The 16,369-nt window shown below is 44.2% G+C and overlaps 1 protein-coding gene across 3 annotated transcripts in view; it reads right to left on the reverse strand.

Moving 5' to 3' along the window:
* The window catches only part of LOC136863129 (tripartite motif-containing protein 3), a 443,103-nt gene that overhangs the window by 385,111 nt on the left and 41,623 nt on the right, over positions 1-16,369 (reverse strand). The window contains exon 1 of one of the 3 annotated variants that reach the window (XM_067139472.2): positions 7,376-7,498. The exons of 1 other annotated variant lie outside the window; for it this stretch is intronic. The gene's annotated coding sequence lies outside the window, so the exon portion shown is untranslated. Of the gene's footprint in view, positions 1-5,540; positions 5,682-7,375; positions 7,499-16,369 lie in introns of those variants that run through there. One more of the 3 variants, XM_067139474.2, reaches the window with a different exon arrangement.

Genomic DNA, 16,369 nt, shown 5'->3' on the forward strand with positions numbered 1-16,369 from the left:
TAGGCTTGGCATACTGATATGTAACTGCAACTTCTGACTCAGTGGAGAAAGCAACGGGAAACTACCTCACTCCTCATTTCCCTAGTATGCCTCTTCAGTGACACCTAGGCTATCTGTGACAGCTGTTGGTGGAGCTGTAAAGGATCAAACCAGCATTTGGGCTGACTACCCAACATAAAAAAAATATTATATTATATTATATTATATTATATTATATTATATTATATTATATTATATTATATTATATTATATTATATTATATTATATTATATTATATTATATTATATTATATTATATTATATTGCTATTTTAATGTCGCATTAACACAGGTAAGTTTCAGTGACGCTAGAATAGGAAAAAGGAGGTACATAAATGTTTATCTCTAATATGACTTGGAATAGCCGGGTAGTAAACATATTGAGAAGAAATAACATAAATGCAGCTGAAACGACGACCTATTATTAGGACCGTGTACTGGACTATTTTTGAACCGGGAAGTGTACAACTGTAAATCGCGTGGCTTATAATCATTACAGGCACCGCCCGGCTCCATGGCTAAATGGTTAGCGTGCTGGCCTTTGGTCACAGGGGTCCTGGGTTCGATTCCCTGCAGGGTCGGGAATGTTAACCATAAGTGATTAATTGCGCTGGCGCGGGGCCTGGGTGTATGTGTCGTCCCCGTCATCATTTCATCACGACGCGCAGGTTACCTACTGGCGTCAATTCAAAAGACCTGCACTTGGCAAGCCGAACTTTTCCTCGGACACTCCCGACACTAAAAGCCATACGCCTTTTTTTCCTTTTCATTAAAGGCACCTACGGCACCTAGTTAGTTTGTAGATTGTTTTTCAGTGACCTGTCATGTAAATATGTGTTATTTGTTTCAATATAGTAATAGAAACATACAAACCCGACGGCACTACATGTCTTCAAATCCCTTGTCCTACTGACGATGTTTGTCGCTTGAAAAGCAGGACTGGCCAACACTGCGGAGCCTTGTAGTCCCCGAGATCTAACGGCATGTAAGAAAACTTCTGAGGGACAAAAGTCTGGCACCTCAGCGTCTTCGAACACCGTGAAAGCAGCATAGCCTTATAGCACATGTCAGTTTAAATTTTGGCTTTCGGTCTAGTCCTCGTCGCCATAAGACCTATCTGTGTCGGTGCGACGTAAAGCCACTAGCAAAAAAAAAAGTCTAGCCCGATCATGCAGCCAGCCTCAATTTGCAACTTTTTGTCAATGCTGATGAAATTCAATTAACTTATTTCCTTACGGCTGAAGTAGGGCAGGATGTAATGAACTTACATTAAAGCGAATCAAAATACTGAGTCCTCCAAACGAAGGAACTAACAAGACGTGTCCAAAATCCCCGGCCCGGCCGGGAATAGAAGTCTGTACGAAAGGCCGTTATGCTAACCATTCAACCAATGAGACTAGCATCGGTGTGTCTGTTTTCGCGTTGTCGATAAATATAAACTCTATTTGAGATGCCCAAAGTAATCTTTAAATCATGCACAGTGAGGGCCACCCGCACACTAACCGCTGGTCCAGAATACCCAAAGGCAACTGTATAGTGCAGTCGTATTTCCACAAGTACGAAACAGGCCTTGCGGAACAGAGTGAGAAAGAGATTCAGCCTGACGCGCATTAGCCAAGCTAAATTCAGTTAGGGCCGGCTGCGCATCTGCTTAATAATATTATTTATTTTGTGCCCCACTAAGAAATTTTACGATTTTTGCTAACGCTGAGGTGCCGCAATTTCGTTCCGAAGTTATTTCACGTGACAGAAAATATACCGACACGAGTCTGGCCTTTGAGCACATTCCAATACTATCAAGCTGAGGTGGAATCGAACCCGCAAACGTGGGCTCAGATAGCTAGCACTAAGATATCGGAAACGAATCCCGGAAGAATGGTCGGCATTTAAGAGCGCTTAAAATGCGAGAGACCGTGCTGGTAGATTTACTGATAAGTCGAAGTGCCTCTCTACAGGGAGAGATCCCGGCGCATTCTACACCTGATGGTGGTTGTAAGGATGTTTAACACAAATTATCGATTGCAGGAACGGTATTTAATCAATGTTTACAGTTAAGTATTGTCTAAGTATGGCTACCACATTGTGAATCCGTTATTTACTACTTGCAAGGGGAGGTCACGATGTCCGCTTCATCGATTTCGTTCAAATTTTTTAGGTTGGTAGTACTAAATCACAAAAACACCCTGGCAAAGTAATAGCGCGCAACTCTCAAAAATTTTCGAAAAAAGCTATTTTGAAAATGTCGAAAAAAGTTATGAGAGGTTTAGCACGCCACGTGCCATCAAGCGAGACTGTGGCGCGGTGGTCGAGTATTTAAGGTTCTCCGCTTCAGTTATGAAGGTGGCGAGTCCGAGCCACGCTCGTATAAACTCGCTTTTTTTCTCTCTACGTCCGGCTCCATAGCTAAATGGTTAGCGTGCTGGCCTTTGGTCACAGGGGTCTCGGGTTCGATTCCCGGCAGGGTCGGGAATTTTAACCATCATTGGTTAATTTCACTGGCACTAGGGCTGGGTGTATGTGTCGTCTTCATCATCATTCCATCCTCATCACGACGCGCAGGTCACCTACGGGTGTCAAATCGAAAGACCTGCACCTGGCGAGCCGAACATGTCCTCGGACACTCCCGGCACTAAAAGCCATACGCCATTTCATTTTTTTCTCTCTACATTTCCTGGTCCCCTTTCTCCTCTTGTGTCGTGTAACGGTTATGTGCGATGTAATCAGGCGTGCTCATCATAAGTTCGATCGGCATGGAGATTTCGCTTGTTGAATTATGTTCGAACGAAAGTGTTTTCGAATGTGAAGCTACGCAAAGTGCAAACGAGTCTACGGGAGAGCAAGCAATAAATATGCAATTGGACGGGGACATGGCTGACGTCGAGTACCTTTTTTATATAAATCGCTTACTGGACCCCGGCGACTCTGTAGAGATGACAGAAGAGCGCGAATTACTGGGAAAGAAAATTTCAAATCTATTTTGACAATAATAGAAGAAAATAAATTTGTAAGAGATGAAGAACTATTCACCTGCGATGGCAGTGACCACCAAGGTGCTTTCGAAGAAAAGAGTGATTCTACAGACGAAGACTACGAGCCCGAAGAAAATCTTCTGGAATATATTCCTCTAGATTACAAGTTAAATGTTGTAAACATGACTAGAACGCACCCTAAAAGGAGTCTGCAGACATTACACAAAAGAGGCTGCTCTCGGATCAAGCGAATACGGTATTTGGTAATATGGGAAGAAGATGTCAAAAAGGGTAAGAACATCGAGGGAGGAAAATAAAACCATCAACGAATGGACTTACAATAGCTTTAAAGAGGCACGTGAGAACAAACGACGAGTCACGACGCGTAATTTGCAAGAGTGGACACTAGCTAAGGCTAAGAATTTGAATTCAAGGCTTCAAATTCATGGGTTAATTTTTTTTTTAAAGATACAAAATCCGCCAAAGAAAAATTACCAGATATACTTCTGGAAATGACTCCACAAAGATGAAGACGTTTTGGCTTCTGTAGCGAACTTTCGAACGCAGGCTCACGCACTGATTCCAAGTTTTGACAGTACACACGTCATAAATAACCATCAAACAGGTAACTTTTATATATAAATACACAACTTCACTTTAACCGTACAATATAGCAAATGGAAAATTTTATTTATTTCTGTTTCAGGCTATCAATATCAGTCTACAGTTGACAAAACATTGGATATCCAAGGTTCGAAGGCTGTGTTCGTCAACTAAAAGAACATGAACAAAATCACTCATTCATACACGGCGCAGTATACTCTCGAAATGTTGGGAGAGTTGTTCCCTCTAGTTTTTGTTTTTTTGCAACAGCCCAAAGGCTCTTTCGGACCTGTTGTTCAAAAATCAATTGATGAGTTTCTCAAAAAATACCCTACTGTAGTCACTTTCTGCTCAAAATCGGGAAAGCTGTCGACACACTTGTACAAAGAGTACCTTAAAACGTTGAAGCGATGTGTTGGAGAAAAGAGATTTATTTTGTTTGTGGACTCATGAGGAGGACAAACCAATCCCAATATTTATGACGAGATATTTCAAGATGTTGAAGGGTTACCAACCTGCACTCTAAAAATTATCAATCCCAAGTTCAACCCTGCGATATCTATTTTTATAGACAGGTTAAGCTAATAATTAAGCGTATCCAAAATGCATCATGTATGATTGCGGAAAACTACGAGATTAACTCCCACGAAGATTCACTCTGTAGTCCAACATCAACTTTCTGATCCCATTTTTAAAAACATGTTATGCCCATGGTATGCCACGAAACTGACTGATACACGAGAAATTTTCCTAAATGTCAACCAAGTATGTTTCCCATAAGATCTTTTGAATTGCGAAAATTTCGTATTTATCATTTGTGCGAGATGCCGAGCCCCATTGTGTTTCTCTTGTTTTTACGACAAGTTTCACCCTCGATCATGCAGAGACGCTTATAAAGCACTTGTAAATGAAAGTTACTGTTTTGTTTTAACAGTGAACAATTTATGCTGTTCAAAACTGATTTTGATACTAGCAATGTGAGCTAGGCTAGCGTTATTTTATATATATTTTGAAAATTTTCCGATTGCGTTTTCGGTCCAAAACATAACGGAAGTTACTTCAATTATTACGCACCCCTTCCCCTCGAAAAGAAATCTGACAGTTTTTTTGTTAAATAATCGATTGAATTGTGGCTTACAATAATCAAAATAACACGGAGGAGCACCGAGAAACTCAAAAATGGCGAAGGAAAAAGGGGAAAATGTGGGGAGAGGGGTAAAAAGCTGGTAGCAGCGTGACTTGAACTCGCTATCTTCATAATTGAAGTGGAGAACCTTAACCACTCGACCACCGTCCCACAGTGTCTCGTTTGATGGTACCTGGCATGTTAAACCTCTCGTAACTTTTTGGACATTTTCAAAATCGCTTTTTTTTCAGAACATTTTTGAGAGCTACGCGCTACTACTTTGCCAGTGTGTCTTTGTGATGTAGTACTACCATCCTACACAGTTTGAACAAAATCGGTGATGCGGATATCGTGACTTCCCCTTGTTAGACACTGTGTAATCTCGAAGAGTAGGAGCGAATTACTATCAGTGGTTTTGCCATGTTGCCATGGTTACAGAGAGCATTCTTAGTCCTTTCGAACCCCACTGTTGGCAGTCCCGAAGATGGTTTTCCATGGATTCCCATTTTCACACCAGGCAAATGCTGGTGCTGTATCTTAACTTAAGCCACGGTTATATCCTTCCCAGTCCAAGCCCGTAAGACCTGTAAAAGTCAGTGCGACGTAAAAGAGATAGCACTAAAAAAGAATTGCTAGTCCGACGGGCTCCCATACGGCGTCCGCTGCGAGGTCGCAGCAATCCTTTTGAAATGTAGACCCACGGCGAGGCACAGCTTAATACACAACAGATTCAATATGACACTAATAAAGAAGAGCTTAACTGCCATTTAAACAGAAAATAACTGCAAAAATAACTTCAACTTACCCAACCAATATCGTCCTGTCATGTGCGGTTTATGCGGGAAACTGCTGTTAAAAGATTTACAGTACTTTGTTATTGTTTGCCAAGCGTTCTTCTTCTTTAGCGTGTCGTTACTGTACGCTTTACTCAGGACAATATAAGATTTCACTATTTCAGAGAAATGGTTCTTTTCTTGTGTGAACATCTTCCGCACTTTTAGCCATGTAATTATTCCATGAGTATTCGTTGGTCGCGAAAAGCGAAGAGTAGTAGCATTGAAGCTTAGGTACTTCTATTTCTGTTTTCGAACCGGAATTGATGATGATAATGATGCTTGTTGTTTAAAGGGGCCTAACACCAAGGTCATCGGCCCCTAATCGTACCATATGTAATGACAATTTTAAAGTTCAAAATAATCCACTGACCAGAATAAAAAATGTGATGAAGAATGAATGGATATGAATTTAAAACAATCAGTGGATCCGACCCAGAAACTATCACAAACAATAGTATTACTGACCAAGGGACTGCTTCTAAAGCACAATCCTGAATCGAGGATGCTTGTTGTCTAAAGGGGTACAAAATCCAGGTCAACGGCGCCTCATAATGCTACTTATCGCCAGTAAAGTAGAACCATAGTATTTGTCATGTTACGGTACTAATCAAAAGTAGCGTAGACTCACGGTGTTCCACACATTATGGTACTACTCCCCAGTATTGTACGTCGCACAGGTAACGCAGACCTATGGTGTTTCTCACATAATGACGCCACTCACAGGCAACGCAAACCCATAGTGTTTCTCATCTACTGTCGACCAAAATATTATGTGCACTCGAGTTTGGAGGTTGTTTATGAAATTACTAACAGGCCCACTGAAAATCCAATAACATCATTTTCCACGCTTCATTTCACGTTAGGTCATGTAGGTTTCGAATTTTAAAATTATAATATTTTTGATCGCAGGCGGAACGCAAAAAGTACCCGTTTCCGAGCGTGTTTCAACCAAGCGTCAACTTGAGACATTGTTTCTCCAAAACCCCTCATCTGGCCGAATATTAATTTTAACACAATATACATTGGGATGGTTTAAATATAGTTTATAAATTTCAGAATTTCGTGTTTCTGAAAAAAATTGTTATATATTTTCTAAGTTAACTTTTTCTCGGCTCAGGTTGGTTAAAAATTGCGTCCTTGGTCGCGTTGTAATCTTTACGTATCCAATAGTTATGCTGTATGACTGTGAAATACGTAAGTAATTTCACATTTTTATATCAGTTTGTATTTGTTTTGGGTGTACTAATCACGGGCGCCGGTATTCGCGTGGTGTTCCTTATATAGTGGGTACTAATCATAGGCAACGCAGACCCACGGTGTCGCTCATATAGTTGTACTAATCACAGGCAACGACCAGACCCGTGGCGTTTCTCACAATGGTACAAATCACGGGTACTGGAAACACACAGTGAACCACTCTCTGTTGTTACTAATCACAAACCTATTGTGTACCTAACATAGTGGTACTACTCGCAAGTAAAGGCGACCCATGGCGTTTCCCGTGTGATGGTACTAATCACAAGTAGTTTCATGGTTCTAAGACAATCATCCCTTGGTCGCCCCTTTTAGTCGCCTCTTACGACAGGCAGGAGATATCGTGGGTGTATTCTTCGTCTGCGTCCCCCACCCACAGGGTTGAACCGAAACTGAAACTGGAATGATGAACATAGTTTAAACAACAAAACTTCAATCATAACACACACGCAGGTTATGTAGACATTGTCTGAGGCTTAAAACTGGTCGTTGTTTCTAAGATTTGGCCGTAACATATAGGAAAATGAATAAAAACAGTTAGGACACTGACTATGTTATCCACATCGTAGCAAGGACACTGCACCTGCACCATCCAAATTCGCATGCGTGTACGAAAAGAAGCGATGAGCCACTTAGCGTTATCACCACACCAGGATAATCCTAAGTTAGTGTTGCCAAACGTTCCAACGCGGCTGGTAAGATGAGACGTAAAACAACGCAGCTGAGAGAGGAGGATCCGATCAACTGGCAAACAGTCGCTACACTGAAATGCAGCACAGCGAGTACTTCAACTCAGACGAAATATTCGATAAGTGATAGATAAGCCTTGATAAGCGCGGAGAAAAACAGTTCGATTATTATAAAACACTTCAACCGGACCTTCAGTTAACTAGAAAATGAAAACCTACAACCTGTTTTCCAGTCATTGACCGGGTCAGGAATGTAATGAATGAATCATATATAGGCTATTAGTACGATGGGGTCGTCACTCCCAAAGTGATTAAAGTAATGACTAATAGATGCTATGAAATGATAATTGGGAGTGTTGCTGGAATGAAAGACGACAGGGAAAACCAGAGTACCAGGAGAAAAACCTGTCCCGCCTCCGCTTTGTCCAGCACAAATCTCACATGGAGTGACCGGGATTTGAACCGCGGCATCCAGCGGTGAGAGGCCGACGCGCTACCGTCTGAGAAACGGAGGCTTCTTCAGTTAACTAGAATAACGAGTAAAGAGGCAAAGCAGAGACGTCCATCTCTGAATAATGCGGAACAACGTTTATAGTACAAGTTTCAGTAGTTTTAAAGTAGTCACGTGGAACATTGCAATGCTGAACGTCCTAGTCGATAACTTGTTAATATCTCCGTATACAGCGACATCGCTCGAACGTCCAGGCACTTGTTTCTGACGAATGAAGTAGCTGTTGCCGTGGTTTCATTTTAGCAGCCTGGGACATAATTGCAAACACCCGTGTACTGGATGCATTTAAGTTCTTGAGCAACAGTAATTGTTCCTATACATATATCTCTTATCAATTGAGGCTAATATTAGAAGGAAATATTCGTGGGTTTGAAAAAGGTATAATCCCAGCATCTTTTTCCGAGTTTGAAATGCGGAAAGCACAAGATATATTTCAAAGACCGCTGAACTCTATTTTCAGGAACTAACCACCTTAGCTAACTCCGATTAGGAAGTAAGTAAGTAAGTAAGTAAGTAGTAGGCCTGGCTGAGTAGCTCAGAAGGTTGAGGCACTGGCCTTCTGACCCAACGTGGCAGGTTCGATACTGGCTCAGTCCGGTGGTATTTGAAGGTGCTCAAATACGTCAACATCGTGTCGGTGGATTTACTGGTACGTAAAAGAACTCCTGCGGGAATAAATTCGGGCATCTCGGCGTCCCCGAAAACGTTTTTTTTTTGCTAGTGGCTTTACGTCGCACCGACACAGATAGCTCTTATGGCGACGATGGGACAGGAAAGGCCTAGGAGTTCGAAGGAAGCGGCCGTGGCCTTAATTAAGGTAGGCCTACAGCCCCAGCGTTTGCCTGGTGTGAAAATGGGAAACCACGGAAAACCATCTCCAGGGCTGCCGACAGTGGGATTCGAACTTACTATCTCCCGAATGCAAGCTCACAGCCGCGCGCCCCTAACCGCACGGCCAACTCCCCCGGTCTCCAAAAACGGTAAAAGTAGTTAGTGGGGCGTAAAGCCAATAACATTATTATTATTATTATTATTATTATTATTATTATTATTATTATTATTGAAAGTCCACAGCCTGTTTCCAGTCATTCGACCGGATCAAGAATGGAATGAATGAAGCCCCATCTAGCGGCGAGGACAGGAATTGTGCCGGCTGCCGAAGCATGTCGTATTCCTCTAGGGCAATGATTAATGACTGACAGATGAAATGAAATGATATTGGAGAAGGTTGCTGGAATGAAAGATGACAGGGAAAACCGGAGTACCCGTAGAAAAGTCTGTCCCGCCTCCGCTTTGTCCAGCACAAATCTCACATGGAGTGACCGGGATTTGAACCACAGAACCCAGCGGTGAGAGGCTGACGCGCTGCCGCCTGAGCCACGAAGGCTATTATTATTATTATTATTATTATTATTATTATTATTATTATTATTATTATTATTATTATTATTATTATAGTATGCGGCCTGGTCACCATAAGCCCTGCTCCCCCTATGGATCATTGGTAGGATGTCTGCTTCCAGATCCAAATATCGCTGTTTTAAAGCCGACAGAGGTAGTCGGATTTTTGAAGGGCGGGAAACTGTCCATTCGGCACGCTATGTCGTACGATGTCTGCTTGTAAAAGATCTCTGGTGAGACAATTGGTCTTTGCACGAAGAATATAACTCAGTCGCAGATCGCCCAACAGGAATCATTTTCCTGTCAACTGGTAGAGGAACGTTGAAACTGACACACAGCGTAAATTGTGGCAAATCAAAATGCCTGCATAAGGAGGCTGAGCACACTCGACCACCACAATCATCATCATTATCATCATAATGCGCCGGTTTAGAAACCTAAGCGATGCAGGTAAGGAAGACACCACGCTAAATAAGTGGCACACCAGAACCTGCAGACCGTTTGGCAGGGGAGCTGTCGTCTTAGCACGCTAAGTCCCTTTGTGGCTATTTCAGCACTGGTTTGTTTTCATCATCATAAGCCATGGGACCGAAAATTTTACGAGGTCATCGTAAACGTACTTTATACACTGACTGACAGAGCAAATGCAACACCAAGAAGGAGTGGTCAGAACTTTATGCCAATTGCAGGGTAGACTGACGTCACTGAGGTATGCTCATGATGTGAAATGCGCCGCTGTGCTGCGCACGTAGCGAACGATAAATGGGACACGGCGTTGGCGAATGGCCCACTTCGTACCGTGATTTCTCAGCCGACAGTCATTGTAGAACGTGTTGTCGTGTGCCACAGGACACGTGTATAGCTAAGAATGCCAGGCCGCCGTCAACGGAGGCATTTCCAGCAGACAGACGACTTTACGAGGGGTATGGTGATCGGGCTGAGAAGGGCAGGTTGGTCGCTTCGTCAAATCGCAGCCGATACCCATAGGGATGTGTCCACGGTGCAGCGCCTGTGGCGAAGATGGTTGGCGCAGGGACATGTGGCACGTGCGAGGGGTCCAGGCGCAGACCGAGTGACGTCAGCACGCGAGGATCGGCGCATCCGCCGCCAAGCGGTGGCAGCCCCGCACGCCACGTCAACCGCCATTCTTCAGCATGTGCAAGACACCCTGGCTGTTCCAATATCGACCAGAACAATTTCCCTTTCCCGTCGACTGGTTGAAGGAGGCCTGCACTCCCGGCGTCCGCTCAGAAGACTACCATTGACTCCACAGCATAGACGTGCACGCCTGGCATGGTGCCGGGCTAGAGCGACTTGGATGAGGGAATGGCGGAACGTCGTGTTCTCCGATGAGTCACGCTTCTGTTCTGTCAGTGATAGTCACCGCAGACGAGTGTGGCGTCGGCGTGGAGAAAGGTCAAATCCGGCAGTAACTGTGGAGCGCCCTACCGCTAGACAACGCGGCATCATGGTTTGGGGCGCTATTGCGTATGATTCCACGTCACCTCTAGTGCGTATTCAAGGCACGTTAAATGCCCACCGCTACGTGCAGCATGTGCTGCGGCCGGTGGCACTCCCGTACCTTCAGGGGCTGCCCAATGCTCTGTTTCAGCAGGATAATGCCCGCCCACACACTGCTCGCATCTCCCAACAGGCTCTACGAGGTGTACAGATGCTTCCGTGGCCAGCGTACTCTCCGGATCTCTCACCAATCGAACACGTGTGGGATCTCATTGGACGCCGTTTGCAAACTCTGCCCCAGCCTCGTACGGACGACCAACTGTGGCAAATGGTTGACAGAGAATGGAGAACCATCCCTCAGGACACCATCCGCACTCTTATTGACTCTGTACCTCGACGTGTTTCTGCGTGCATCGCCGCTCGCGGTGGTCCTACATCCTACTGAGTCGATGCCGTGCGCATTGTGTAACCTGCATATCGGTTTGAAATAAACATCAATTATTCGTCCGTGCCGACTCTGTTTTTCCCCCAACTTTCATCCCTTTCGAACCACTCCTCCTTGGTGTTGCATTGTCACTGTCAGTCAGTGTATTACAGTGCTCAAAATAAGTTTTGCGTATTCTGGTTCAGTACAGTTTTTTATTTTGCAATGTGTATATACGTAGATCATACAATACGAAGGATACGTAGGTGGTTTGAAAAGTTCTCGGAATGTACTAGAATTAAGTATCTTACCTCGGTGGAACTGCTTTTATTTTTCAACATAGTCCTCCTGTAGACTAATGCATTTGGTCCAGCGATGTTCCAATGCCCTGATCCCATCTCGAAAATGAGATTCCTCCAGGCCTGCAAAATACCTCTCCAATTCGGCTGTCAGTTCTTCCCTTGTAGAAAATCTCCGTCCACCGAGGAAAATTTTCAGCTTTGGGAATAGATGAAAGTCTGATGGTGCCAAATCAGGTGAATAAGGTGGATGTGGCAACAATTCGTACCGCAGTTGATGAAGTTTTGCCATGGCAATAACACTTGTGTGCGGCGGAGCGTTGTCCTGATGAAAGATGACCTTTTTCCTTGCCAAACCAGGCCTTGTTTCACGTATCTTTTCCTGTAGTTGGTCTAAGAGGTTTGCATAGTATTACCCCGTAATTATTTGGCCAGTAGGAAGATAATCTATCAGCAGAATGCCTTTTGCATCCCAGAAAACTGAGGCCATGAACTTTCCAGCCGAACGCACTGCCTTTGCTTTCGTTGGTGGTGGTGAATCAGCATGTTTCCACTGCTTTGACTGCTGTTTTGTCTCTGGGGTATAGTAATGGTACCAAGTTTTATCTGTAGTCACAAACCGGCGCAAAAAATCTTGTTGGTTGCACTGAAAACCGGCCAGACTTTGTTCGGACATTTCCAATCTGGTGCGTTTATTGTCCAATGTCAAGAGCCGCGGCACCCATCTTGCGGATAATTTTTTCATGCCCAATTCTTCGTTTAAAATATAATATACCCGTTCAGAAGGCATCCCTACAGCTTCAGCAATCTACCGCACTTTCAGTAGACGATCCTCCATGGCCACTTTATGCACTTTTGCGATGAATTCTGGGGTCGTAGCACTTTTTGGTCGTTCACTACGCGGATCATCATCCAAGCTCTCCCGACCAAATTTTAACTCGCTGGTCCACTTGGCAACAGTTGAAAATGAAGGAGCAGAGTCCCCCAGTGTGTTCTGAAAGTCGGTATGAATTTCCTTTGCTTGCACACCTTTCTTTACAAAGTAGTTAATCACTGCTCGAATCTCAGTTTTTTTCTATTGTCACAAATCACTACGCGGGAACAACAACAAAGAGTCGTCACTACCACACTCCTGCAGCTAGAGCACTGACGCGCCACGTGTTCACTCACTAAGGATGTGTGATTATTGCGCGGGAACCTCGTTGCTCTAGCACTGACATCTAGCGGTGATTGCGAGAACTTTTCAAACCGTCCTCGTATATAGAAAGGAAAACATTCTGCCAGCTATGCAAAAGCAACAAAAGCACAAAGTTGGCAATGTGAGATTTCGAACAAAGAATTATCGTTCATTTGTGGCAGACCAGTACCGCGTATAGCCACCTCTGGCCATGAGGCATACTTATACACGACGCAGGACTCCAACAATTATCCCAATCCCATTCTTGGATAACAGCTTCAGTCAGATCTTGAAGATTAACAGGAACATTAGGACGGTGGGCAGTTGTTCTCTTCAGTTCACGCCATGCATGTTCAACACAGTTCATATCCGCAGAATACAACAGCCACGTCATTCACTACATGCCATTCGTCACAAGGAACTGACTGACCACTCTAGCTCGACAGTCACGAGCATTATCAGAAGTAGCAAGTCCTTTAAGTACAGGTTGAAGAATGTTGCATCTGTATACCAGACCAGTTACGTTACCAGGATAGGTATTACAGGAGTTTGTCGCCCAAACATAATTCCACCCCAGATGATGACAGACTGAAGCCTCATCGGATCGTCTCCAGACTCTTAATGTTCCTGTTGTACGGTTGCAAGCTTATGGCGATCTCATCAGACAAGAGCGTAGGCTTCCAATGCTCCTGATGCCGTGGGCTATACGAACTGTCCTATGGAGTAGTTTAAGAGGTGCATTTGGCACAAGCTCCCTTGATATCACTCCTCCGTCCTGCAGCCGATTTCGGACTATCTGATCTGACACATCAGGTACAGTGGCCGAGAATACTGGGGAAACGAAGTGGTAGTAACAGTGAGCCTACGACATGCTGAAGGAACAACTACTGATCCTCCCTGGGAGTTTCGTCAGGGCGGCATCCCATCCGTCGTCCATGAGGAACAGTTTGCGTCTTCCTCAACTTTTCCTAACTCTGGAGACATAACTGGCTGACTCCAACAAGAGCGGCAACATCCACTTGTGGCCATTCTTCTTGCAGCAATATCGTTGGAAAGCCGTCAGTACCAGAAATGGGGACCTCAGTCCTACAGTACTGTCAATAAGCCATCGATCTTGCATGTGGTTTTAAACTACCCGACACCGCAAATGCCTCTTATCGGACAAGTATCGAACCTGATCTGGGTTCAACGGCACTGTATGTCTCAGACATTGGCCTACAGTGCCTAGGACCAAAATGCTTGAAGTGCCGTGATGTATACCGTGTGAAATCGTAATATACTTAACTCTCAATTTACCGTAATCGGATCAACCGCAATGCGGCTTAACAGCGATATCTTATCAAAAACACTAAAAATGCACGAGTGTTAGGACTTACAGTAATACAGAATTACAAAGGGTCGGAATAATGTTGCCGAGTCGTAATAGTAGCAGGTGTGGCACGACCTTGAAGTTATTTGTAGGCCTAGCTGGCGTGTCACCGGCCGCGGGCAACTGCTCTACCCCACATTTCAGTCTAGCCTAAGCAAGCAGTGGATGCGAACGTGCTGAGTGGTAAGTGCCGAGAAATAATTGCAGTTCAGCAATATCGGGCCGCGATTGGAAGATGGCGGTGGAGTCTGTGGAGTACAAAGGTGATCTGAGAAATATGGGAGAGGTGGTTTCGGTGGCAGCTGTGGTAACTGAGCTGCAAGTTATTGGGGGCGTCGAATTGAACCCCGGCCCGAATACAAGTGGAAATATTAGTTGGGACGACACCGAAGCCATTAAGGAGGCGGTGAAGGAGGTAGTAAAAGAAGCGTGCCCTTAGACCAGATCAAGGGGATGATTCAGGACCAATCAAAGGAGTTTGACGATATGAGAAGGTGGATTCAGGAAGCAATGGGTGAGTCACTATCCAAGGCGGGAAGTAATGATGAAGATGTGCTATTGAGGGAGGTAAAAACTCTAAGAGGAGGTGGCTAAATTGAAGAAAGAAGAAGCAATCAGTTTTCAGGAACGTATGAGAAAATGTATATTTATATATGGTATGCAGGAAGGCGTGAAAGAAAACAAAGTGGACATAATATATAAGGCGGGGAAGTTATTCAGAACAAAAGGAAGATTAACTTCAGTGAAGTGGACAGTGATGATGCAGAAAGGGTAGGCAAAGTAAGAGCGCACATGCCAATTAAGGTGAGGTTGTTATCTACCTTGATGGACGATATTGTTGTGAGAAACGCTGGGAATTTACAAGGTGAGAAAATATGGGTTAAAGGAGACATGGGAAGCGAAGGTAGTAAGTGCTTTAAAATTTTAAGGAAACATCTAATGAAAGCCAGACACCAAGGTCCGTGGGCGCACATCAGGGTCCAACAGCTGGTGCTGTCCAACGGCACATGGGTGAGATCGTGGCCAGTGACGAAGCTGCAAGAAACTGATGAGAAGCTCAAACAGGAAGAATGCGTGATGACGACGTAAGGTGACAGGCTGGTCGAAGAGCGAGCGGAGGGACGCGGCGAGGTAAGAGACGACCGCTTGGCAGGGGTCAGTGTCCAGTGTAGCTCAGGATCAGAAACGAGGATTCAGCAGATCTTGTTGGAGGGAGAAACTCAAGAATCGGCAAGTCCAGTCATCAGTGGGCACGTGTATGGTAAAGGTGAAGGTACGCGGGATGAAATAAAAGGAAGAGAAGCCTTGAACAAAGGGAGAAGTCTGAGTTTAAGGGATCTTTGGGGAAAGAAAACTAAAGGTGTTGAGGATAAGTAGGGCAAACAGCGCCCCAAAATGTCCAAAAAAGAATGGGATGGAAATAGAAGGAGAGAGGTCCATAATAACGAGAAGCAAAACTAAGGGAGGAAATGGAGATGCAAGGGAGGTTAGGTTATAACTAGATTGGAAGATAGGTTTTGTAAACATTAAGCAAGTTAGACAATGAGGAAGTAATAAAATGAGTGGAAAGTTTTGACATTGTGGCGCTCCTAGAGACATGTTTAGAAGTAGGGAAGGTGATAACATGGAGGGGGTTTGTGGTCAAGTACAAATCTAAAAGAAAAGAGCGCACCAAGAATAGGACGCAGGGGGGATAGTCGTTTTAATAAAGGAAGAGATTAGTGAGCTAATAGAGGACATCGAATATGAGATGGTAGAGGTGGTCTGGGTCAGGTTTAATATGGGGAGGGAAAAAGGGAGAGAAAAGAAGGTGTGCTTGGCTTTTATATACTGTCACCCCAGAAGCTCCTCATAAGCTAATGAAAAATATTTTGAGGATTTATTATTGGGAGCAAGTGTCATAGGCGGGAAATTTGAAGAATATGGAATGATTTGGTGATTGGAACGCTAGGATAGGTGAGTTGTGCCCAACATTCAGCAAAGAGGATTAGATGATAATGAGGGGAGGAAGATGTAGTGAAGATAGAAATATTTATGGGTCAAAACTCCTAGAATTATGTGCCATAGGCAAATTTTGTATTCTGAATGGCCGGTGGGAAGGGGATAGGGAAGGGATGTTGACGTATATTACAGCACAGGGTGGAAGCGTTATTAATTTAGTAATTAGCTCGGAAGAGATTTAAGGGGCCTGAACTAGAGGGCTGGGTTGAATC

Source organism: Anabrus simplex, chromosome 2 (assembly GCF_040414725.1).
Source record: "Anabrus simplex isolate iqAnaSimp1 chromosome 2, ASM4041472v1, whole genome shotgun sequence".
Taxonomy (NCBI): domain Eukaryota; kingdom Metazoa; phylum Arthropoda; class Insecta; order Orthoptera; family Tettigoniidae; genus Anabrus; species Anabrus simplex.